General features: G+C 38.0%; 1 protein-coding gene across 12 annotated transcripts in view; it reads right to left on the reverse strand.

Moving 5' to 3' along the window:
* The window catches only part of LOC106880637 (transmembrane protein 198), a 140,612-nt gene that overhangs the window by 80,243 nt on the left and 34,869 nt on the right, over nucleotides 1–25,500 (reverse strand). For 2 of the 12 annotated variants that reach the window (XM_052970382.2, XM_052970384.2), the window contains exons 2-3: nucleotides 24,990–25,068; nucleotides 7,086–7,492 (exon numbers count right to left, since the gene is read on the reverse strand). The exons of 1 other annotated variant lie outside the window; for it this stretch is intronic. The gene's annotated coding sequence lies outside the window, so the exon portion shown is untranslated. Of the gene's footprint in view, nucleotides 1–2,371; nucleotides 2,501–7,085; nucleotides 8,121–24,989; nucleotides 25,069–25,500 lie in introns of those variants that run through there. 9 more of the 12 variants (XM_052970387.2, XM_052970388.2, XM_052970392.2 and 6 more) reach the window with 7 other exon arrangements.

Raw genomic sequence — 25,500 nt, forward strand, 5'->3', positions numbered from 1 at the left:
CTTGACAACCGATGTTGGTGTGTTTACGTCCCCGTAACTTAGCAGTTTGGCAAAAGAGACCGCTAGAACAAGTACTAGGCTTACAAAGATTAAGTCCTAGTGTCGATTTGTTCGACTAAGGGCGGTACTCCAGCATGGCTGCAGTTAAATGACTGAAAGAATATATATATATATTGTTGCTATCATGCAAAAGTGTCGTAAGTCCAAAACATTACTTTTTCAGAAAACGGAAAGATAGTTTCGCCATTCCATTTCTTTTTACATTAGCAACAGTTTCAGCTCAACAATAATACTTTGTTGGGTGCATAAAATCGTAACACCATGCATGTACGATGTTTTCAGTCAAATATTTTTGTAAAACTGTCGTATGTGGGACTTACTACACTTTTGAAAAATGCTAAACTGTCGTACTACACTTTGACAATTTTCATATCTTGGCATCTGAAGGAGCTGCAGATATGATACTTTGACCAAAAAGAACCGGCTATTGCAAGCAAAATTAAATATTGAAAAAACAAAAAAAAAAACATTTGACCAAATTTGGGCATACGACAGTTTAACATAATAGCAACGACATACACACGCATATACACGAAGTGAGATTTGCAACCAGTTGGTTTCGGGTTCAGTAGCCTGCGTGGCACCTTGGGCAAGTGTCTTCAGACAGCTCAGGATTAACCAATACCACGTGAGTGAATATGGTAGACGGAAATTGTGTGAAAGCCCGTCATGTATGTGTGTGTGTGTGTATCTTTGTCACGCCCCCGCTTGACAACCGTTGTTGGTTTGCTTACGTCAACCTAACTTAGCGGTTCAGCAAAAACAGACATATACAATAAGTAACAGACTAAAAAAGGGGAAAAAAATAACGTAAGTGGTGGATTTGTTCGACTAAAATCCCTCAAAGTGGTGCTCCGGCATGGCCACAGTCCAGTGACTGAAACAAGCAAAAGATAAAAGATATATATATATACGCATGCTGATATATACATACACATTTACTAATGTGAAAATACAAAGACACTATCGAACACAGAACATTGAATAATGTAGTCTTGGATACACATTGTTAGAGTGGGGGGGGGGGAGATGAAAAGAAAGAAAAACTTATGGCCACTAGTTGAATGCATTTCATCACATGTCTGCTCAAAGGGGGCTGACCTTGGGATAAATAACAACCACCTGACTCGGTCCAGTTTTGAATTTAATAACGAAAGGACGAGATTAATTTTCTATTCAAATAATGCTCACATATACACAGCACGTTTTTAACAACCACCAAGTCATTCATCAACTACCACATGTCACACACATATATGTAGGTATGTGTGTGTGTTGTGCACACACAAATACAATAAATTTGACAAGCTGTTATTTATATGTTCAGTATTCCTTTGTCAATAGTGAACTTAGAAACATCAAGTACGGCAAGGTAGGGCAAAGACAGTCAGCGTACTCAGAAAGAGAAGGGGGAGTAGGAGTAGGAGCTTTTGCTGAGGATGTTTGACCTTGAAATGTGTGGAGGGAGTACTTGCACCCTTCATTATTATTATTATTCTCTTTCGCTCCACTCACTAAATGTCAGAAAGTAAGAAAGAACTGGAACGTCTCTGCTTTAAGATTAGACCTAACGGCCTTGTAAGATTTCAGAAGAACTGCTTCGTTAAACCGAGAGCAACTACCACCCCAGTCTATGTAAAACGCAAGCACACACATGTGTAACGAAGAATTATGTATGCAAGCATGTAGTGTGTGTGTGTGTGTGTGTGTGCATATATATAATCATACGTCCCTTTCACTATTGTAATGTGTATGTAGGGGGGGGGGGGTTATGTGTGTACGTATATACATGTAGACGTCCTCTTTATGTATATAATATACGCGCGTGTTTAAAAATTATTTTCGGCCTACAACCTTACGTGTGGTAACCTGCATTTAACCATAATCTTCATGCAAAAGGCACCGTCAAGAATTTGTGTATACTCACTCCCTTTACAAAGAGTAAATGATGGAGGGGGCGTTATAGATGTGTATATATATATATATACATATATATATATATATATATATATATACATACAGACACACACACACACAACGATGGCACATTTTCACATGGACAGCAAATTTTTTTTTAATGTTGCGTGTATGGGTATTCACTCATGCTATTTGCAAATGAATGAATGAATGAATACATATAACTTGAGTATCCACCTGTTGTCTGTTCGTGTATATAACATATATATTTCATAGAATGGAATATATATCAATTAGTACGTACGTACACACCTAATTGAGTGTTATAAAAATGTAATTCTCAAGCTAGCATGAATGTACGTGTATAAATGATGAGTTTACAAAGAGAACATACTGTTGGAGTTGTTTTATAATCTGTGTCCATGTTTGGTTGCTAGTAGCAGTGGCAACAAGTCAATTTTCTTCAGCAACCTGAACTCATTAACGCGCGAGCCGGTTTCTAATCTCGCTTTTACCCATTTCGCTATTAAACATGGAAAAACAAAAATTGCAATTAAACATAGAAGCGCGTATATCACTATCCCTTTCTAATAAAGAAAGGATAAAGAGATACCTCCCTGAGGTCTTTCATGAGCTGTGTTACGACATCATTTACTATATATATATATATAGTCTAAGAATATACAAATGAGGGACATTCAGATATATTCATGCATACATATGAAATCATATCCGTGTATCGCCATCTCTTTTCCTTAAAAATACGTGTGTATGTTTATGTGTGTGTGTGTATACGTGGGTGTGTGGGTGTCTATAGATATGTGGGTGTATATATATACGTGGGTGTATATATATATATATATATTTATATCCACACACCCACATGTGTATACACGGTGTGTAATATCAGTGTTTCAATATTTGTCTGTTTCACTTGCTCGTAACATTCACCAAACAACATACATACATTATTACACACGTTGTGTGGTAGAACAGAAAGAAAGAAACTTGTGGTGTGCTACTATCACACAGATTCAACATACCATTATAGTATAGATAGCTATTGTCAAGATACTGTATTTTCTTTCGTTAGTTAACATTCCTATAAACCCAACCAAATGAAAATAGCCATCAAAACACAGCACAGCTTATCGCAAATGTCATTATTATTAACTGATTGATTATACAGACGTTTACTATTAAATGAAATAGAAATTTATTTTTAAAAGCTTATCAAGCGAAGGAAAAATGAGCTGGACTTTGGCCGTGTTATTAACGACTCTGGTCAGTATAGCAACAGAATTTTGCCGTTGTTACATATAGCAAGTGTTTATTCATGTATTAATGCATAGTATAGATATCTGATATCGAAGTATGTTATATATATATATATATGTGTGTGTGTGTGTGTGTGTATGCTATAATCCTTGGAGACGAATTTTTTTTTTTTTTTTTCATCAAGACCCATCGATCGACAACTAGTTCATTAATGCTGTTGTAAGCTTTATATGACGAAAATGTGTATGTATGTATGTGTGTATGTATATATATATGTGTGTGTGTGTGTGTGTGTGTATAGACACACGTACATTTTTGTCATTGATAATTATGTGTAACTACCTGATGCATTTGAATAACAATTTGCATACGCTGATTTGTAGTTCAGCAAGTGAAGCTGCATGTATATATATATATATATATATATATATATATATATATATATATATATATGTATGTGTGTGTGTGTGTAATTTCTTTAGCTGTAAGGATCATGGACTTCTTGAACAAGACAACCACTATACAAGCTTAAGAGTGTGAGCCACTTCATAGTCGATCGAACCGCTAGTAATAGCAGCCAAATACCCTTTAAACCATATTCTACTATCGTAGACAAGGATATGTTACAAAAACGATCCTAAAACATAGGAAAAATGATAAAACATGATGGTCATGACAAGACTGCCTTCGATCATAAACAGATCTCTGCTCGATCCGGGCAGACCTGGGGCTAAACAACATACTCTATCATACATTTATTTAAAATATATTCAACAATGCCGTGTAAGGTATCCAAGATGGGAATGGAATTATCATAGAGACCGATTCAATAACGATTTTCTTAACATAGGCATAAGATCGGCCTCAGCATCAGAGAGGCTAGTGGGAGTTCATTGAGACCGTGTTTCATGTTCATGCTTTTCCTCGTTGACTCGAGTGACATAAATATCCATCATAATCACCATCGATAAAATCAACAGCTAAAGTGTTAAACAGGAAACAGCAGTATTTAATCATTCATTACACACACACACACTATATACATACATATATATATAGAGAGACATACATAAACGGTATACACGCCATGCTTGCGTGTATGTTACATGAAAAAATGTATTTGACCGCTATGTTAAATATAGTTTATATTCATTATATATTATATACACATGCATACACCATATCCATATATATATATATATATATATATATATATATACACACACACATAAACGTGTACATACATATTTAACAGTATGGAAACGTCTATAAATCTAAAAACATATCTGTATATAATTTGTATACACACACACATTACATATATATATATATATATATATATACACACCATAGCTATACTATATGCACAGAAACAAAAAAAAAATGACTAAATTTATATCTACCAAATAAATTCTTAAAAATACACATTATTATACCTATACAAATAATAAATGGTTGTTTCTGGTTTAATAATAATAATAATAATAATACTATATATATATATATATATATATATATATATATATATATATATATATATATATATATATATATATAAGTATCGTTAAATTTTTGTGCATTTGGTGAAAGCAAATATCGATGTAAATTTCTTTTGTCATTTGGTATTGTTTTTCTCCTCAGAAAGAGAGCTGAAATATTCCAAAGGAATACATATATATGAGATATTGTGGTATTCATGTAGTTCCCGGGGTATTCTAAGTGACATTAAGTGAAGTAAAATGGCTAAAATTATGAATATAAACCGCGAGGTCCCCTCCCCCACCATCTGTTTTCATTAGGAGCTTCACCTCTTAATCTACAGGCACTTGCCAATTAATTGATTAATATACAATAATGATTTGTTTACTATGTAAACATAGAATTAGAATAGAGGCTAAAAATATAAAACGAAGCGGTTTTGATGCCTTTCCAAAAAGCATTATTTTATGTGAAATGGTTTCGCAGCCAGGAATCGAAACCATGTTTGGTCGCAGACTCGACCAGCCGATATGGTTTACATATAAGTGATACGTTAGCGAATGATTTTCTGAGATTGGCAGAAAGCCAGAAATTTGTTAGTAAGGATGTGGGGACGATATGATAAACTGAATCGTCCACAGTATATTACCAGGTACTTATTTTGTTCGTCCTAAAAGAACTGAGGTGTAGCGAATTCCAGCGAAATCTGAACTTGAAAACAAGACAACTAAAATTCAATCTAGTTTTTAAATTCCGATATCAAACATATTTGTTCACTCCATGCTTAGCTCTGATCGAGTAAAAAAAAATGATAAAAAACATTCCAACAATGGCCATCCCTCCTTTTTCTACAGGCAGTGTATGTAAGACTACATCGGTCATTTAATAAACGAAGATCAGTTTATCGAATGTGTCCGTTACCTTTTTTAAGGTGATAGGTTGTGACATGAAGATTTGGCTGCTATTTCTAGAAGATCGGTCAAACCATGTAGAAGTTACCTTATTGACAGGCTATTTATCTTAACCGGTCTCTTTTCACAATAAAATTAGCGAAGTGGTTCACCAAATAAATATCTTTACTGTTGCATCGCTTCAGATTGGGTTGCTGTAGCTTGTACTGACCAACACTAGTAAACAACGTCCTCAATATCCCTACAAATGGGGTGGTCACTATTGGTCTGCTTTCGATCATAGACCTGCTCAATTAGACTTGACTTGAGGCTGAATAAACAACATCTGTTAGACGAGCCATTAAAAGAATCCCTATGTGGTCCGATCTGCTAGAAAAAGCAGCTAACTTTCAGATCCTACACTTTATCAACTTAAAAAAACAAAAACCGAAAAAGATAATGTAGTCTTAGATACAGAATCTTAGAAATAAAAGATATGGTCGTGGATGGAACGACTCTATAGATCTGTCTTGCTCGATAACTGAATGAGACGACTGGGGTTGCTAAACACCAACACCAACCGGCATTAACCCCTTAGTTTAATTATTCAATTATTTATTTATTTTGTATTCCTGTGGAGAAAATAAAACCATTTATTTATACACGAAGAATATTTTTTTTAAGAGAGCAAAAACCGAAAGTTGTGAAGGAGAACGGATTTCTATTCCAATTTTTTCTTCAAACAGAAATACAAATCTATGTAAAGGAATCTATTTAAAGAAAAAAACGTGAAATAACAAAGGTGAAGATAACGAGAGAAAAAAAAAATAACCCACACATGCACAATTATAATTCATCTTCATCATTATTTTTAATCCTAGACACCAAGGCCAGACATTGGAGAAGGATTACAGTGGATTAATTATATCATCGAACCTCAACCTCTCCAACTGAAGGAAGGAAGGATCGACTCGACCCCGGCGGGACTTGAACTCACAATCTGAGGGGACGTAAAGCGTTAGTTTGTTCGTTCCGTTACCGATTCTGCTAATCCAGGAATGATAATTATTTCTTTACTTATCAATTAAACAGCAATTAACAACACACACACACACACACACACACACACACACATATATATATATATATATATATATATATATATATATATATATATATATATATATATATATATATATATATATATATATATATATATATATATATATATATATACATATATATATATATATATATATATACATATATATATATATATATATATACATATATATATATACATATATATATATATATATATATATACATATATATATATATATATATATACATATATATATATATATATATATACATATATATATATATATATATATATATATATATACAAAATCGCACGCATGCAGGATTACAATAAGAAAAACAAATTGAATTCCTCACCCAAAAAGCCGTTGGTACAAGAACTAAATATCCAGAATGGTAAATGTGTTTCAATATATATATATAATTTATATATATGTATATAAATCCAGAAGTTTTGTGGACAGACTTCACCACTCACCACCACACGTGGGGGTTAAAAAGGGGGCTAGCTAAAGCAGATTTAACTGGCCCCGTTTAACCTCAATATTCCATATTCCTTTTCAGTAGTATCTCTCCCTGTCTTTTTCGGGGTTTTTCAAGTCTTGTGATTGAGTAACGGTTGAATATATACCACCAGGAGGTAGATATGATCTTACGTAATAAAAGCTCTGTTTTCTTAAATTAGGAAACCCCTGCTTAAGGTTTCAGTTGAGATATAATTTTCTATTATATATATATATTCTTTCCGGTGAATGTCGATCTGTCTGTGTACATGAGAGATAGAAAGAAGAAAACACAAGCAGTCAGTAAATGTGAATCAATCCATGATAGAAAATATAGTAACGATAAATAGCTCCAATGTTGCTTTAAATAAATATCTGAATTTGTTTGTGTTGTATATATAAAATGTGTGTGTGCGTACGAGTATATATATATGCGGAGGTTATGTGTGTGTGTGTGTGTGAATGGAAATGTGTTTCTAATGTATCAAACACGTTCTTCGAAACATCAACTGGTGACAATGGCAAGTTTAAAAGATATCGTTTCAGGTATGTTGTAGATAAGGTATGAGTGTGTGTGCAGAAGGAAAAAAAAATTGGTTAGATGGACAGATGTATATACATATATATATATATATATATATGTTTGTAACTAACTGCTTATATACATGTAAATGTTATTTACAAGATCTGAGTGTAAATTCCTTGTCTTCTTTCCGTATTCGTGTCTCCCAATTTATAAAAATATATATATATAGTGTTGTGGTTGTGGCCAAAGACAACTGTTATAAAGCCTACCAGCTTTATAACGTGCCGTAGAGTCCTGGCCTTCAGAACTCATCTGCTTCTGTTCTTTTCTCGTCAGCCGGGCTGAGTGCTGGTATGAAGGGGAGGAGGTATGCTAACAAAGAGAGGAAAAGACGGAGGGGAGGGAAGAGTGAAAGATAAGAGAGATAGAGAGATAGAGACGAGGAAGGAGGTAAATTAGTATCTGTCGCCTAATAACTAAGGTTGTAGTGGCAGTGGCAGCAGTCGCGGCAGGAGGAGATATGGGGAGAGAGTGTGAGTGAAGATGTAGAGAGAAAATATTAAAAAGAATAGAAATAAAATAAAAGAGAGAGAGAGAGAGAGGGAAAGATATGCAACAGTAGAGAGAGAAAAGAAATACGGAAGAATAAGAGAAATGAGGAAAACAATAAAAAGTGAGGAAGATAAGGAAAAGGAAACGAAGAAAATATAGAAGGAGTGGGGGATAAAAAGCAAGAAAGAGGAAACGAGAGAAGACGAGTGTGACAAGGAGAGGGAGGGGGCACTTACGCACACACACACATATGCATATGTACACACATATCTGTCTCTCTGTCGGTCTCTCTCTCTCTCTCTCCCTACACACACACACACACACACGCATACACACTGTTGATAGGCTGGTTACAGCAGTATTTGTCGTGAGATAACATCTCTCATGGACGTGCTGTGTTAAAAGCAATAAATATCGGAAGGAGACGAGAAATTACATTAGCAGCAGCCGGCGAGAAAGCGAGATGGATTTCGGCCATTTTGGAAATTTTGAATGCGGAATGAGACGATTAGGCGTGGCTGCTTAGACGCTGACGGCTTGGTACGGCTGACTAGACATTCAGCCTGGTTTGCTGACGGTATGATTTGGGTCTGGAGACAAACACACTCGCGTGCATGCGCCCAGAAATATACACGTTCAGATAGAGAAGTAGAAAGGCATTACACATATATACAAACATAACTAAAGAGAGGGAGAGAAAGAAGGAGAGAGAGAGAGAGAGAGAGAGAGAGAGAGAGAGAGAGAGAGAGAGAGAGAGGCGGGATATTAAGACATCTGATGTCAAATAAGTCAGCGTCGAATCATTGATACCAAATAATTGACACTCAGTCGGTTATGACGACGAGGGTTCCAATTGATTCGATCAGCAGAACAGCCGGCTCGTGAAATTAACGCGCAAGTGGCGGAATACTCCACAGATACACGTACTCTTAACATAAATTCAGGGAGATTCAGCGTGACACAGAATGTGGAAAGGATGGCTCTTTGCATTACACGGACTGCTCATTTTTGCCAGCTGAGTGGACTGGGGCAATGTGAAATAATGTTTTGTTCAAGATCACAACGCGCCGCCGGACATCGAACTCACGACCTTATGATCGTGAGCCCAATGCCCTAACCACTAAGCCACGTACCATCGATGCCAAATAGACAGTGCCATAACGACTCGTAACTGTTTTTCAAATATTCTGTATTTTATGCATAGTAACCAGAGTAACCTTCATAATTCTATTGAATTAAGTGCAAATTTTGCCATAAAAGGAAAATGTTGCTATCGATCTATTTTATGCAAGGTAGGCACTGTCTACCTTGCCTACGTTGGCGGCATGTCCATGGTATACGCATTAAATCTAATACACAGACGGATGTTTTAATTCAATACTGCTTCCGTTACGTAAACGGGATTTTTATTCAGCTGGGCAGCGCTTCACTTCATCAGTGAATGGTTCATTCATTTTTCCCTACATCGAAGGTGACGAATTGTCGTCCATGCATGTGATTGGTTGCAAGTACACATCATTCAAAAGGCTGAAATGCATCTGGCGTTCTCGCTGGTAGCTTCTAGCGCGAATTTTCGTTTCCCTCCAATATTTATTGTGTATTTAACACAGCACGTCCATTAGAGATGTCAACTCCGAACGAATATCGCAGTAACTGGCCTTTCAAGTGTGTGTATACATTAAGTATGATACATAGATGGGTTTTTTTAAAATTTACTACTGTCTCATTTGTATATAACGGGTATCTTTTTTCTTTTAGTTGTTTCAGGCATTAAACAGCGGCCATTCTGAGGCATCGTCTCGAAGGGCTTAGTCTAAAAAATCGATTTCAGTACTTATATTTTTTCTCTAGTCTGGTACTTTTCTACTGGTCTCATCGATCTACCCATACACACTTCTATGCGGTAGAATGCTGCCCCCGTATTATAATGAAAGCCTGCGATGAATTTCAGCCCCTGACACACCTTCAGCCCAGAGAAATGGAATCACTGATCTTCGTTCTTCCTCGGTGTACACTGCCAGTGGAGCCGCCATGTTTACTCTATAACACAAGAAAGAAAGCTAGGGAGATTAAGGTGTCAAACTTCGGTTGTGAAACCTCAAGAATACTACCTTTTAGTACGCGAGCGGTGAAGGTTTGGGTAAAAATGCGGAAAATTCTGATATCCCTCTCTCTCTCTATATATATATTCCATTTTCCGTCTTTCATTTGCCATATATATATATATATATATACCAGGAGTCCGTGGGGTGATGTGGGGCAGATGTTACATTACTCGAAATTGGGGCTAAAATTTAAAGTTTAAAGTATTAGGGATAATGCCAGCAACATGAAGGATCAATTTTTCAGAGAGCATTTCATGACGGCACGCCTTCGGTATTGATAAGCATCATCATTTAGCCACAGAACCTTCCCTCATGACATAAATAAAGAGGCTGGCCTGGAAAAGAGGGTGAATGACATCATCGCCTCGTACCCAAATACCGAAGGGTCGCCTTAATGGCAAAACGAAGAGGTGTGTTTGTTGCTTGGTATTTCTATTTTCTTTTCCCCATTTATATTTTCCCTTTTTTATATACATAAACATGGCGTTATTCTAAAATTTCAAAATATAACCAGTTTTCGACCTTTTGTCTGAAAGCTCACATTTTTTCTTGATTTTTATCCAAGTTCATTGCCATGAGAGTAAAACTATATTTTATATACAATTATACGTCAAGTGATGTGTGAACACTATGAAGTGTATATTTATTTACTTATTTATTTATTTATTTGTATTGAAACCTATTAAATCTACATTAAATAGTTTTGTATGCTTTTATTTCAACAATAAAATGATGTCTTTCGTTATTCACTCGTTTCAGTCTCTGGACTGTGACCTTGTTGGCTTTAGAGGAACAAATCGATACCAGTAATTATCTTTTTTTTTTTTTTTTTGAAGTCTGGTACTGGATTTTTAAAAATGTTTTCAAGAGGGGACAAACATAAACACACACACACACACACACACACACACAAGCACACACACACACAAGCACACACGACGGGCTTCCACATAGTCTCCATCGGCGGAGGTAAAGAATACGCACACCACCCGTCCTCGGCGTAACCCTAACCCTAATCCTAAACACTGGGTGTGCGTATTCTTTACCTTCACCGTCTCCGTCAACCACATTCACTCACATGGCACTGGTCGGCTCGGAGCTATAGTAGAAGACACTAGTCCAATGTGTTGTATAGTGCAACTGAACTCGCAACCACATTGTTGCAAAGCTACCTTCTTAACCACATAGCCATACCTGATATATATATATATATATATATATATCGTGCATCTGCTCTCTCCCCCCGAACCCGCCCTGCCGTTTCCCGCCTCCCTTTTCCCCTCACCTACCATCCCACCACCCTACCCCTCCAACGCTCCATTCTCCGAGATTTTCGGCGCCTCCAGTCCGACCCCTCCACCTCCCACATCTTCCCTAATCGACCCCTCCCCTCCTTCAAACGAGCCCACAACCTATGGGACCTTTTGGTCCACAGCTTCTTCCCCAACCCAACCTCCCAACCTGGCTCTTTCCCCTGCTCCCGTCCACGCTGCCGCACTTGCCCTTACCTCTCCAACACCACCCTCCTCACCAGCACCCATCACCGACCCTATCGCATCACCGACTCCTTCACCTGCACGTCTACCAACATCATATATTGCCTCTCCTGCTCTCTCTGCCAATCTCTGTACATCGGACAAACGGGGCGCCGCCTGGCCGACCGATTCGCGGAACACCTCCGAGATATCAACGTCGGCAATGACACCCCGGTGTCACGCCACTTCCGTTCTGCCGGCCACTCCTTGCGGCAACACCTGTCTGTGTTTGGATTGTCCATGCACAGGGGCCATCCGGACTCCCGTTTGCGCCGTGAACAGGGATTAATCTTCTATCTTCGCTCCTTTGCGCCACATGGGCTCAACTCCCTTCCACTCTTCATCTAACCCCCTCCTCCTGTCTCTCTCCCCCACCCTCCCTCCTACCACCCATCTCTCCCCTCCCCCACCTCCTGCTCCGACTCCTACTTCTTTGTACGTCTCTTCACCTCTCTTCACTCCTACTTCTCTTCCTACTTCTCTCCACTCCCACTTCTCTTCACCCCTACTCTTTCTCTCCTCTCTCTTACTCTCTCTCACTCTCTTCTCTCGTACTCCCCCTCTCTCACTCTTACTCTCTACACTCTTACTCTCCTACTCTCTACACTCTTACTCTCTTACTCTCTCACCCTTACTCTCTCACTCTCTTCCCCTCTCTCTCACTCTCTTTCTCTTCCTCTCTTTCTCCCCCCATACCCCTCTTCCCTCTCATAAGCTCATCCCACCACACCCCAACACACTCCTACTCTACCTTCCCACTCCACCCCATCCAATTCCTTACACCCACCACCCACCCCTACCCACAGACCCCTACCTCTACCCCACCCTCAGCCTAACCCACACTCCACCCATGCCTTCCCCACCTCCCAACACCCTCACATCACACCACACCAATACCCTCGCATCACACCACGCACACACTACAACTGACCAACTACTTTCTCCCTTTCTCCCTTCCCTATTTTCACACTACATACGTCAAGATCACCAGCATTCTACCTCCCACACACAGCCCCTCGTTCCCGATCACCGTTTGTTATCTCCCCCTTTCTTAGCTCTCCTGAAATAAGAATTTCTAACTTCCGGTCAGCCATTGTTATGATCGGCCATTATTATGATTGACCGTTGACTGAACACTATTCAATTTTTTTTCTCCGTGTTTTTCTCCTTGTCTCCGTATTCTTTCTGTTGAAGAGCGTAGCTCGAAACGTCAAAGACTTTCCGTATTCCCGAGCGTCATACTAATATATACTTTTGTTATTTACACCACCTGTCCTCGTCTGTTGTTATTATTTGTATATTCTCCCATATATATATATATATATATATATATATATATATATATATATATCACCGTTTGTTTTTACTGTCTTGTTCTCACTGTCCTGTTCTTGTTACCACTTTCACCCTCCGCAAAAAATCCCAAATTTTATTTAATTTGCTTTGCGGGAAGGACTGTTTTAACGAAGTCGCGTATTGTCCTTGCCTTCGAAACGCGGAGTAGATGAAACAGGGACAACTGACGAAGGGGTTGTTTTCGTTTCTCATTGTGTTTAACGTTTTTTTGATGTCCTGTATATTATGCATGTATATATACATAGATATAGGTATGTATATATATGTATGGATATATGTATATATTTATATATACATAATATATTTTGTCTTCTCAGCACAATACTTGCGCAGCAACTTGCGTCCATTACAACAGAACTTCTCTTATCGGCTTCTTTTAGTCTTGCTGCGGAGCTCATACCATCTCCCGCACCTGGAGGCATAACCGAGTACCCTGGAAACTGACAGAGGTTACTGGCACGGTGGTGAAACGAAGAAGGACAACGGATCACAGGAGTTGAAGACCCTTCAGCAAGTGTCGTCTACTATATCCTCGGGGCGACCAAAACCTTGTCAGTAGATATGGAAGATGGAAACTAAAAGAAACCCGTCGTATATATATATATATATATATATATATATATACGAGCAAGTAGACAAACGTAAGAAAGGGCGCTCAACACATTTATTGAGAGTTACATGAATGGCCGAAGATTAGCGACACGCTTAAAACTCAGAGTACCAAAGAGTTTCAATTAAACTATTTTGATCCATACATCTATATACATACATACATACATACATACATACATACACACATACATACATACATGTGTGTGTGTGTGTGTTTGTGTGTGTGTTTGTTCCCCGCCATCGCTTGACAATCGGTGTTGATGTGTTTACGTTGTCGTAAGTTAGCGGTTCGACAAAAGAATACGATAGAATAAGTACTGGGCATAACAAAAAAACAAAAAAAAAATTAACAGTACTGAGGTCGATTCATTCGACTAAAAATTCTTCAAAGCGGTGCCCCCAGCATGGCCGCTACCTAATGACTGAAACAAGTAAATTTATTCTCTGACAATGAAGAAAGTTACGTGAAAACACAATACTCAGTGATTATGCACCGAATGATCGATTGGTGAATGACCTCGAATTTACTATTTGTACCGGTTGCACAGTGTATTGAACTTAGATTACTATTCTCTTCAATTGACGTTCTGTTAGCGACACTCTTTGGCATAGAATGCTGAGATATTCACTTGGAATTCTTCAATCTTTATTTCCCTTCGCTCTCTCTCTCTCCCACTCTCTCCTCCCCTCTCTCCCTGTATGTATGTTTGTGTGTGTGTGTGCATATATATATATATATATATATATATATATATATATATATATATATATATATATATATATATATATATATATATATATATATATATATATATATATATATATATATATATATATATATATATATATATATATATATATATATATATATATATATATATATATATATATATATATATATATATATATATATATATATATATATATATATATATATATATAGCGTAGGAGTGGCTGTGTGGTAAGTAGCTTGCTTACCAACCACATGGTCCCGGGTTCAGTCCCACTGCGTGGCATCTTGGGCAAGTGTCTTCTACTATAGCCTCGGGCCGACCAAAGCCTTGTGAGTGGATTTGGTAGACGGAAACTGAGAGAAGCCCGTCGTGTATATGTATATATATATATGTATGTATGTATGTGTTTGTGTGTCTGTGTTTGTCCCCCCAACATCGCTTGACAACCGATGCTGGTGTGTTTATGTCCCCGTAACTTTGCGGTTCGGCAAAAGAGACCGATAGAATAAGTACTAGGCTTCTAAAGAATAAGTCCTGGGGTCGATTTGCTCGACTAAAGGCGGTGCTCCAGCATGGCCGCAGTTAAAAGACTGAAACAAGTAAAAGAGTAAAAGAGTATATATATACATGCACACACATATATTTATTCTTTTACTTGTTTCAGTCATTTGACTGCGGCCATGCTGTAGCACTGCATTTAGTCGAGCAAATCGACCTCAGGACTTATTCTTTGTAAGCCTAGTACTTATTCTATCGATAACTGTTACCAAACCGCTAAGTTACGGAGACGTAAACACACCAGCATCGGTTTTCAAGCGATGCTGAGGGGACAAACAAACACATACACACACATATGACGGGCTTCTTTCAGTTTCCCTCTACCTAATCCACTCAGAAGGCTTTGGCTGGTGTGTTTACGTCCCCGTAACTTACATATATATGTAGTGAAACTACCTACCGCCATTAGATACAAAACTGCTATCGCCATTCTTCTCATTTAAATATAAACAAACGCGAACGTAGGGGAAAACATTAACCTTGTCATCACGTGACTGATCATTATTCGAATCGGCAACTTCTTCGAACCTTTCCCGCCAGAACGCAAACTGACCAATCACGGCCCCTAATAAGGTCACGTGATAGAGTAAAATTCTGAAGCCATCGGGAGCCTGTAGTTTGTTATAAATAGCTTTAACTCATACCCAATAATTCGTCTCGGTCCAGTTTCTCTTTGAGAACTGTTCCGTGTACCACACGACAACAGCAGCAGCCAGCGACCACTTCAGCAGCTTCGTCCAGCCACGATGACCTCCGCCGTCTCCACATCAGCAACAAGAGTCTACGACTACTAACCAGCACCTACCAAGCAGCCTCTACGCTACCAGCGTCAACACGATTTACTATGTACACCACACCAAACTCCGCGGCACATCTCTCTCTTCGATTCTGTTAGGTGACTCAGCTTCACCACGGTAAATAAACAGACAAGAGTTCTTAAACAGACAAGAAATTCTCAGCCAGCGACGAACATCTGTATAACAAGAATCACGGCCCAGCATCGATGCCACGATATCACAACTAGTGATCAGCACTGCCACACTCAGCCTCTCTTCACTTTCACATACAGAACTTTTCCTATAGTGTACTAACGATCTGGTATAATTGCTCACGTGTTATTGACTCTCTTTCTATCTGCTGTAAACACTCATACACACATGTATCACTCACATACACACTTTTCTTTGTATGACCGCCTGTCTTTGATTATGTTCTTATATGTCGCATTCACACTCTCACACAGACATACATCTTTAACGCCATAATAAATATCTCTGTTATTCCATCTAATACGGTTGTGGTCTTTCATTACTGGTCATCTATGTTATCGTCGCATAACATATCACATATATCATCCATCGATATATTTTGTGTTCGACCGTGTGACACGTTTAAATAAAAGGAGTCCTCTGTTTTTCCATTCGTCACCATTTCTCCTTTTATGAGTTCGCACGGTCGTACCCTTACATATATATATATATATATATATATATATATATATATATATATATATATATATATATATATATATATATATATATATATATATATATATATATAAACGCCTAATCTTCAGGAGGTTAAACGTGACGCAGAGTGTGACAAGATTGTCTTTCAAATACAATTACTACTCACTTTTGCCAGCTGAAAGCAATGTAACAATTTGTAAAAAAAAGTGTCTTGCTCAAGGACACTGCACACCGCCGGGAACCGAACTCATGATCTTATGATCGTGAGCCGAACACCCTAACCAATAAGCCACGCGCCTTCACATGTATGAATATATAAGCCGTGTGCCTGTGCAGAACTAGTATAAGGGAGTGGTGTGTGGGTGTAGGAAGAATGACATGCCGATGAATAGTTATATGGCATCGATGTATAGACTGACCGATCACACGCACCTAGTGTTTGTGTGGTTGAAACTACGGGTAGCAATGAAATGAGATAGTTAAATGTTTTTCCGATAAATAGAAACTCATGACTAAAAGAAAGACTTCACCAGGGGGCGCTATTAAGTTAGACATGGCCCAAGCCTATACTGGCCGAAGTCTATCGAAGTTATCAAAGTTACACACACACAAATACATAGGCGCAGGAGTAAGTAGCTTGCTTACCAACCACATGGTTCCAGGTTCAATCCCACTGCCTGGCACCTTGGCAAGTGTCTTCAACTATAGCCTCGGGCCGACCAAAGCCTTGTGAGTGGATTTGGTAGACGGAAACTGAAAGAAACCCGTCGTATATATATATATATATATATATATATATATATGTGTGTGTGTGTGTGTTTGTCTCCCCCCCCCCCCCCCCACCATCGCTTGACAACCGATGTTGGTGTGTTCACGTCCCCGTAACTTAGCGTTTCGGCAAAAGAGAACGATAGAATAAGCACTAGGCTTACTCGGGTCGATTTGTTCGACTAAAGGCGGTGCTCCAGCATGGCCGCAGTCAAATGACTGAAACAAATAAACATGTACTTGTATACGTACACATACATATGCATACCCATATCTATATACCCATACACACGCGCGCACGCACTCATACAGATGCAGATACATATATAAACGCACATACACTCACATATACCTACATTCATATGCACAGACACACGCACCCGCAAATATTGTGTGAGTATTGACGTTTGAATGTCCGTTAATTTAAGATCTGTGGCGTCAATGCCTGTGTATATGGGTATGTATATGTACATATGTGCGTGAATCCATGTATGTTTATGTGTGTGGTGGGGGGCTAATCCGTTATAGACACATTTGAGTCACTAAGAGAGATAGTAAGAGGAGTCTGAAGATCATGGTGACATATTAAAAAACGGGCGAAATTATAGCGTACCTCATGCACAGACATACACGCCTACTTATATATGTATGTGAGTGAGCTATGCGTTACATTACAAACACACACACACGCACACACACACACAAACACACACACATACATGTATGTATTTGTGTGTCTGTGTTAGTCCCCCACCATGCAACCAAGTTTGTTGTGTCTACGTCCCCGTAACTTAGCTATTCAACATAAACCATTGGCCAGGGAGCCAAAAGGATCGTTTGTAAAAAACATAAATCCGAAAGAAGAAGCACACCTTAAGATGTCGTGCAATATATATTAAAAATGGGGAAAGCTGGTTTATGGGATTCACGTAGGCCCCCATATTTTTAAGAGGTCTTGGGCCGACAAGATTTTGGGACCTGACGATACCTTCCCCATTTTTAATATATATGTATATATGGTAGTGGTGAAGATGGTGATGATGATGATGATGGTGATAATGATGCAATACTTGGCAGTGGCTCTGAAGGCTTCTGTTCGTAATTGATAGTAAGTATTCGCAAATACTTGTTTTGTCTTGATGTAAAAGATGGTCGACAGCAAATATTCCGCTGTATACTGCAGATTTGCTACTGTCATTTGCTTGAACTTAACTTAACCCGATGAGAACGTGCCATAGCAGCTGACGTATGTACGAGCAGAAGTAGCAGGGAAAAGTATCATAGCCATGTGTTGAGAGGGATTCTTTGGGGTTTGAATAATTCACCTTTGGAAACATGGGTGTTTCGTTCATCATCCTTAAACAATCCTTATTCAGAGACCTTTTGAGCGGGATGGACTACTCGACCTTGATTGCAGTACCAGGCAGTGACTCTCATGGCTTCTGATCTTAACTGATTGGAAGTGTTATCATGTACAGGTTTTGTCTTGGTATAAAAGATGGTCGACAGCAAATATTCTGCTCAATACCACAGATTTGCTTGTCAGTTGCTTGACCTTAACCAGTTGAGCATGCCCCTTGGTGGGTGACGATATGTGCATTTCTGATCACGGGCAGAAGTTGTAGGGGAGCATCATAGCCATATGTTAAGAAGAATTCTTTGGAGTTTGAATATTTCACCTCTGGTATCATGGGTGTTTCATTCAACATCCTTAAACAATCCTTATTTAGGGACCTTTTGAGCAGGATGGGCTACTCAGTTCGCCACCTTAATGATAAGTTTCAAATTTTAGCACAAAGCCAGTAGGTTTTAATATTTCCATTTTACATCGTCCCAGGACATGCCTGGTACGCAGTTTTATCAACTCCAAAATGATGAAAGGCAAATTCAACTTAGGCAGAATTTGAATTCAGAAGTCGAAAGAAATGCCGCTTAGCATTTTGTTCGACGCACCTAAATAATTCTGCCTCCTCGTCCGCCACCTTAATATTAGGTTGGTGCATAATTATAGCGGCTTTTTTTTCAATAAATTTTATTCAGCAAAAACAATAACAACATTTAACAAAAACATCTTTAAATGATTATTCCGACCGGCTGCCAAGCAAATGGGAAGCAGTAATTGAAGTAGATGGTGAATATGCTCCGGAATAATCATTTAAAGATGTTTCTGTTAAATGTTGTTATTGTTTTTGTTGAACAAAATTTATTGAAAAAAAAAAAAAAGCCGCAATAATTATACACCAACCTAATAATAATTATTGTTTCAAACTTTGGCAGATGGCCAGCAATTTTAGGGACACCGGCCCCAATATCTAACTCGGATTTCGTTCTTTTAGATCCCGATAGAATAAACGGCTAAGTTGACTTGGCGGGAAAGAACCGGAAGAAATACTGCCAAGCATTTTGTGCGATGCACTAACGTGTCTGTCACCCCGCCGCCTCAATAAACATATAACACACACACACACACACACACACACGCACACGCAAACACATTTATATAACGTGTGTGCATTTGAGTGTGTGTAAATATTATATTAGTTTGTGGAGCTTAAGACACGTTCACCCACGTGTGTCTATACAAACAAATCGCGGTATATTTATAAACACAGAATATCGTTTATGTTGGAAAACAGATTTCACTCAACGTGTGAACCAAATTTATAAAACGGAAACACACACACACACACACACACACACACATAGACACACACACGAGAGGATGAGAGATAGAGAGCGGGAGAGAGAGAGAGGGGGGGGGGATAGGAAAACTGTGGGGAGTGGTTTCTGAAGTAAGAAGAGTTGTCTATGTGTGAAAGTATATTTGGAATACAGCTGGTTATATTTGTATGTCTGTCTAGGTTAAACGTCCCATTGCTAAACATATCAATATATTAAACAAGGTAACGAATGAGCGGCTCTCTAAGCAGTCGTTCAAGCTGTTGTATGAAATAGCAGCCAAATCTCCCTCCGTCGAACTACACTCCACCCTACTCGAATCTCGAATAGTTTTCATATTTTAATTTATATCAAGGTGTGCACACGAGAGCAAAGGAAAAAAAATGTTGCCGTAAAAGCATGGCTGTGTAGTTAAAATGTTCACTTTGCAACCACTTCGTTATGAGTTCGGTCACATTGCGAGGCACTTTGGATGCAAAACGTAAAGCCGGATGAAATGCAGCTAAGCATTTTGTTCGGTGTGATTACGATCCTGTCAGCGCGTTGCCTTCAGACCTTTATAATCTTTTCTACTCTAGGCTAGGCACAAGGCCCAAAATTTTGGGGGAGGGGTCTAGTCGATTAGATCGACCCCAGTACGCAACTGGTACTTAATCTATCGACTCCGAAAGGATGAAAGGCAAAGTCGACCGCGGCAGGATTTGAATGTAAAACGTAAAGCCGGATGAAATGCAACTAAACAGTTTGTCCGGTGCGGTTACGACCCTGTCAGCTCGTTGTCTTCAGACCTTTACAATATTAAACTTAATGTCAGAAATCTTTCGTCTGATAAACATTATTTAGATAAAATAATAAAAATGCATTATTACCTCATATTACATATGGCTTCATTGCACAACGATAATATATATATACATCAAGAGAGACATAATCATTGTCACGTCACCATATGCAAAAACCTTTCGTCAGGTCACCATATGCAAAAGATGAACAAACATACTGTATATAAAACAATGGCTGTCTACGGGCGACATTTTGTTCACACGGTTTCGCCAAAATGCTTTGTTATTCGATAACGTCCAGAGGAAAAAGATGTTTACGGTAATAGTGTGTAGATCAGCAAAACTAGGCAGTTGTTGTCAGCACATGGTAATTTGATATAGTGACTAATAGGCGTCTAGCCAGTGACAGGTTTCACAGCAAGTTTTAGGGAAATTCCGCCACCTAGTACTGGTGAGGTTGATAGGTCTCCCACTTGTGCTTTTATAAATTACTACAAGCAGTCTTTTTCTTGTCATCACAGTAACTGTAATTAAACAAAATTTAACGATGGTTTGAAACACCACCCAAAGCTATATTCATTTACCCGTTTCCTGCCCTGTGCATGACATGTAATACGCAGAGCATATTTCCCTGGCATCCTCGTATATGATACACGTCATTCTCAGTTTTTGCTGACCACCAGAATTATTTGGGGGCTTATGAAATGAAAGCTCTATAGTACTCAGAACATATTAGGTTGTCCGGAAAGTTCTCAGCGTTTTAAAGCTAAATCTTTTAATGCCGCATTGAACACACCTGAAACATAACACAGTTAAAACTTTGGCGTTGATTGAAGTGGAATTGCATCTCTTCTTTGTTCCAGACGAAAAATAGATTTATCTTTCATTCCGCTTACCGTTTATTGACATTTGAAATGGATAACCAAAAATTTCATATTCGCGTTGTAATGCTTTTCTTTTTTAAAAAAGGAGGAAATGCTGCAAAGACTTGCGAAACCATTTGTGAAGTTTATGGCGATGATGCTGGAGATGAATCAAGTGTTCGAAGGTGGTTTGCAAAATTCAAAGCTGGAGAGTTTAGCTTGGAAGATGACAATCGCAGTGGAAGACCTTCAAAATTGGATGAAGATATTTTGAAGGCAAAAATCCAAGAAAACTCAAATATCAAGACTAGGGAACTTGCAGAAGAATTGGAAGTCTCTAAAAGTACGGTTCATGAAGTATATCTCTTTTTGCATATTAAAAAAACGCTCAGAACTTTCCAGACAACCTAATAATAAATAAGGACTAACTAAATGTCTGAAAACAAACAAGACGTTTGGGACAAATTTATGAAAATGCTTTGGCCAAGCAAAGGTTTTAAAAAAAAAGTTACAGGGGTTTCAAATTTGATAATTTTTACTCACAATCACGAACACCACCACCATCACCACCACCATCACCACCACTACTACTACTACTACTACTACTACTACTACTACTACTACTACTACTACCACCACCACCGCCACCACCACCATCCTTGTCATGGTCAACGTCATTAGCTTCCTCCTCCACCTCCTCCTCCCCTCCCCTCTCCTCTTCATCATCATCATCTCCACTACTGTCTTCCATGTTTTTCTTTTTGTTGCGCTCTTTCAATGAAGTGTCTGTCACCTTATAATTTTGATTATATTTGAACGAAACAAAATGGTAAGAGAAAGGAATCGGAACAACCACTCATTCTCCCCCCCCCTCTCTCTTTACGATACCCATTCAACTTCATTCTTTGTTTTTAATCCAGCTTCCCTTTGCCATCCCCTTTCAAATCGTAGAGGTCATTTCTGGGTCAGAGCTAATGTGTCCTTTGGCCTTGATCTTTGAGCATTCTTCAAGACCTACAGTTCACCGATTGTCTCTGTTAAGTCTTTTTAAATATACACAGGCAAACTGTATACAAATAAATTCAAAGGAAGATATAAACATTTTATACATTTATGCATAAACTCGTTTGTATATATATATGTGTGTGTGTATATATTTACGTATACACATTGATATGAGTGCGTGAGCGCTCACATACATATAGAAGTATAGCAAATATATGTATGTATGTATGTATGTATAGATGGATGGGTAGATGTATGTGTGTGTGGATGGATGGCTGTATAGATGGATGTATACATCCATGTATTCATGTCTTTGTGCTTGCACACGTGTAATTTGTGTGTGTGTATTTATTATATCTATCTATCTATCTATCTATCTATCTATCTATCTATCTATCTATCTATCTATCTTTTGTATCTTTTTATCTTTTTACTTAGACTGCGGCCATGCTGGGGCACCGCCTTAAATTTTTAGTGGAATGAATTGACTCCAGTAATAAAAATTTTTGCTCAGCTTGGTACTTATTCTATAGGTCGCTTTTTGCCGAACCGCTATATTTTTGGAATGTAAACACACCAATACCGGTTGTTAAGCGGTGGTGGGGGACAAAGACAGACATAAAGATCTCCACTCATATATATATATATATATATATATATATTTGCATTTGTATTTGTGTAACATTTCTCCGTTTTCTTTTCCGTCCTTGTTTTCGTATACATTCGCTACTTTCTTAGCTTAGTTTTTCCTTGGGGCTGGCCAAATTGGAGCAATCTCGAATATAACCAACCGAAATTGCAAAGATAATCTGGAACTCGACTGAGAAAAGAAAACTCCGAATGACCCGTCCTTGTTTTCTTCGTATCGTCTGTCTGGATGTTTTGTTGTCTCTTTTTTGTATCACCTATCTGTCTGGATGTTGTGCATTCTCCCATTTTTGCATTTTTTATATATAAAAATATAGCTGCGTACGTACACTTTGGTCTCATATATATATATATATATATATATATATATATATATATATATATATATATATATATATATATATATATATATATATATATGTATATATATATATGTATGTATATGTATGTATACGGCGAGCTTCTTTCAGTTTCCACCCACCAAATCCACTAACAAAGGTTAGTGTCCGAGACTATAGTAGAAGACACTTGACCAAGGTGCCATGCAGTGAGACTGAACCCGGAACCTTGTGATTAAGAGGCAAGCTCATATAGGTTATGTTCAGTATGTATGTATGTATGTATGTATGTATGTATGTATGTATGTATGTATGTGTATCTCTAATTCTCATTCCCATCTCTTTTTCTCCCTCTTTCTTTCAAAGACAATGTTCACTATTCTCTACCAGTTTGTTGGTTTTTAATCGTGGTTTCTTCTCTTTCAGTAAAAATGTCTACTGCGGCCTTTTTACTCGAAACAACCGACCGCGCCTTTTCCTTCTTTCACTTCACAATTTAGTGGAGGCGTCACTTTGGGCAAAGTACTTCCCCAAGGGAAAACAAAATCGGGATTTAAGCTTAGGAATCTTGAAAGTTTACTTTCTTCTGTTCTGACCTTTCACTTACTTCGTCCCTTATCACCGCGACCACTCTCTCCTATCACCGCAACCAACACCGCCGCCATCAGAACTAACGTGGGGGCTGCTACATAGCTTCTTGACCTTCTTAAATTAGCAACCAAATTCTCTCAGATATCGTTCTGCTGTCCTATATAAAGATATATACATTATATCGTGCAATCCTCGATATCTATCTATCTATCTATCTATCTATCTATCTATCTATCTATCTATCTATCTATCTATCTATCTGTCCATCCAGCTCCCCCCTCTCTCTCTCTCTCTCTATCTATCTATCTATCTATCTATCTATCTATCTATCTATCTATCTATCTATCTATCTGTCTGTCTACGAGGGGGTGCTGAAAAGTTCTTGGCTGCGAGTAAAAAAAATACTGGAGGATCAGTTAATTATGATTTTGTTCAACATATTCTCTTCTCAGATTAAACACTCTTATTGCAGCAGTCCTTAAGTTTTTCTAAACCCTGTAAAAGAACTCGGAAGTTTGGGTCTCCAACCAGGCCTTTCGCGACACCCTTAAAACCAGAAACATTCCAGCTCTCCCTCGTATGTCTGTCTACATTTGCGTATTCATATGTGCGTCATCAAAATATAAAAATAACTTACCTCATGGAGGTGGGTGGGAACGACTGTTTCCAGTTCTCCTAACATGACATTTACTTTCCGACTTGTTTGTATTTTCCTCCTGAAACATAAGTCGGAGAAAATGACAAAAACCAAATACAATATATATATATATATATATATATATATATATATATATATATATATATATAAGCAATGTTAATTCTCTAAATGAAGTATTAACAGTAACTGCACGATAAAGTGTAGTATATTGCCACTTAAGTGTGGCTGACCCCTAGGGGTGGATGTTACTGTTGCTTTTAGCCCCAGGAGGACATCTCCTCCAGCTGGCTTATATATATATATATATATATATATATATATATATATATATATATATATATATATATATATGTAAATGTATTTTAAGCGTGTATTAAATTTTATCATTGGCTCATCTATTGAAATACAAGGTCTGATCAATAAGTATCCGGATTGTGGCCATAGTAACGAAGCTAATGCATGCAGAGTGAAGCCGCTTGACAAAGATTGC

Source organism: Octopus bimaculoides, chromosome 9, assembly GCF_046866305.1.
Source record: "Octopus bimaculoides isolate indiv1 chromosome 9, ASM4686630v1, whole genome shotgun sequence".
NCBI classification, from domain to species: Eukaryota; Metazoa; Mollusca; class Cephalopoda; order Octopoda; family Octopodidae; genus Octopus; species Octopus bimaculoides.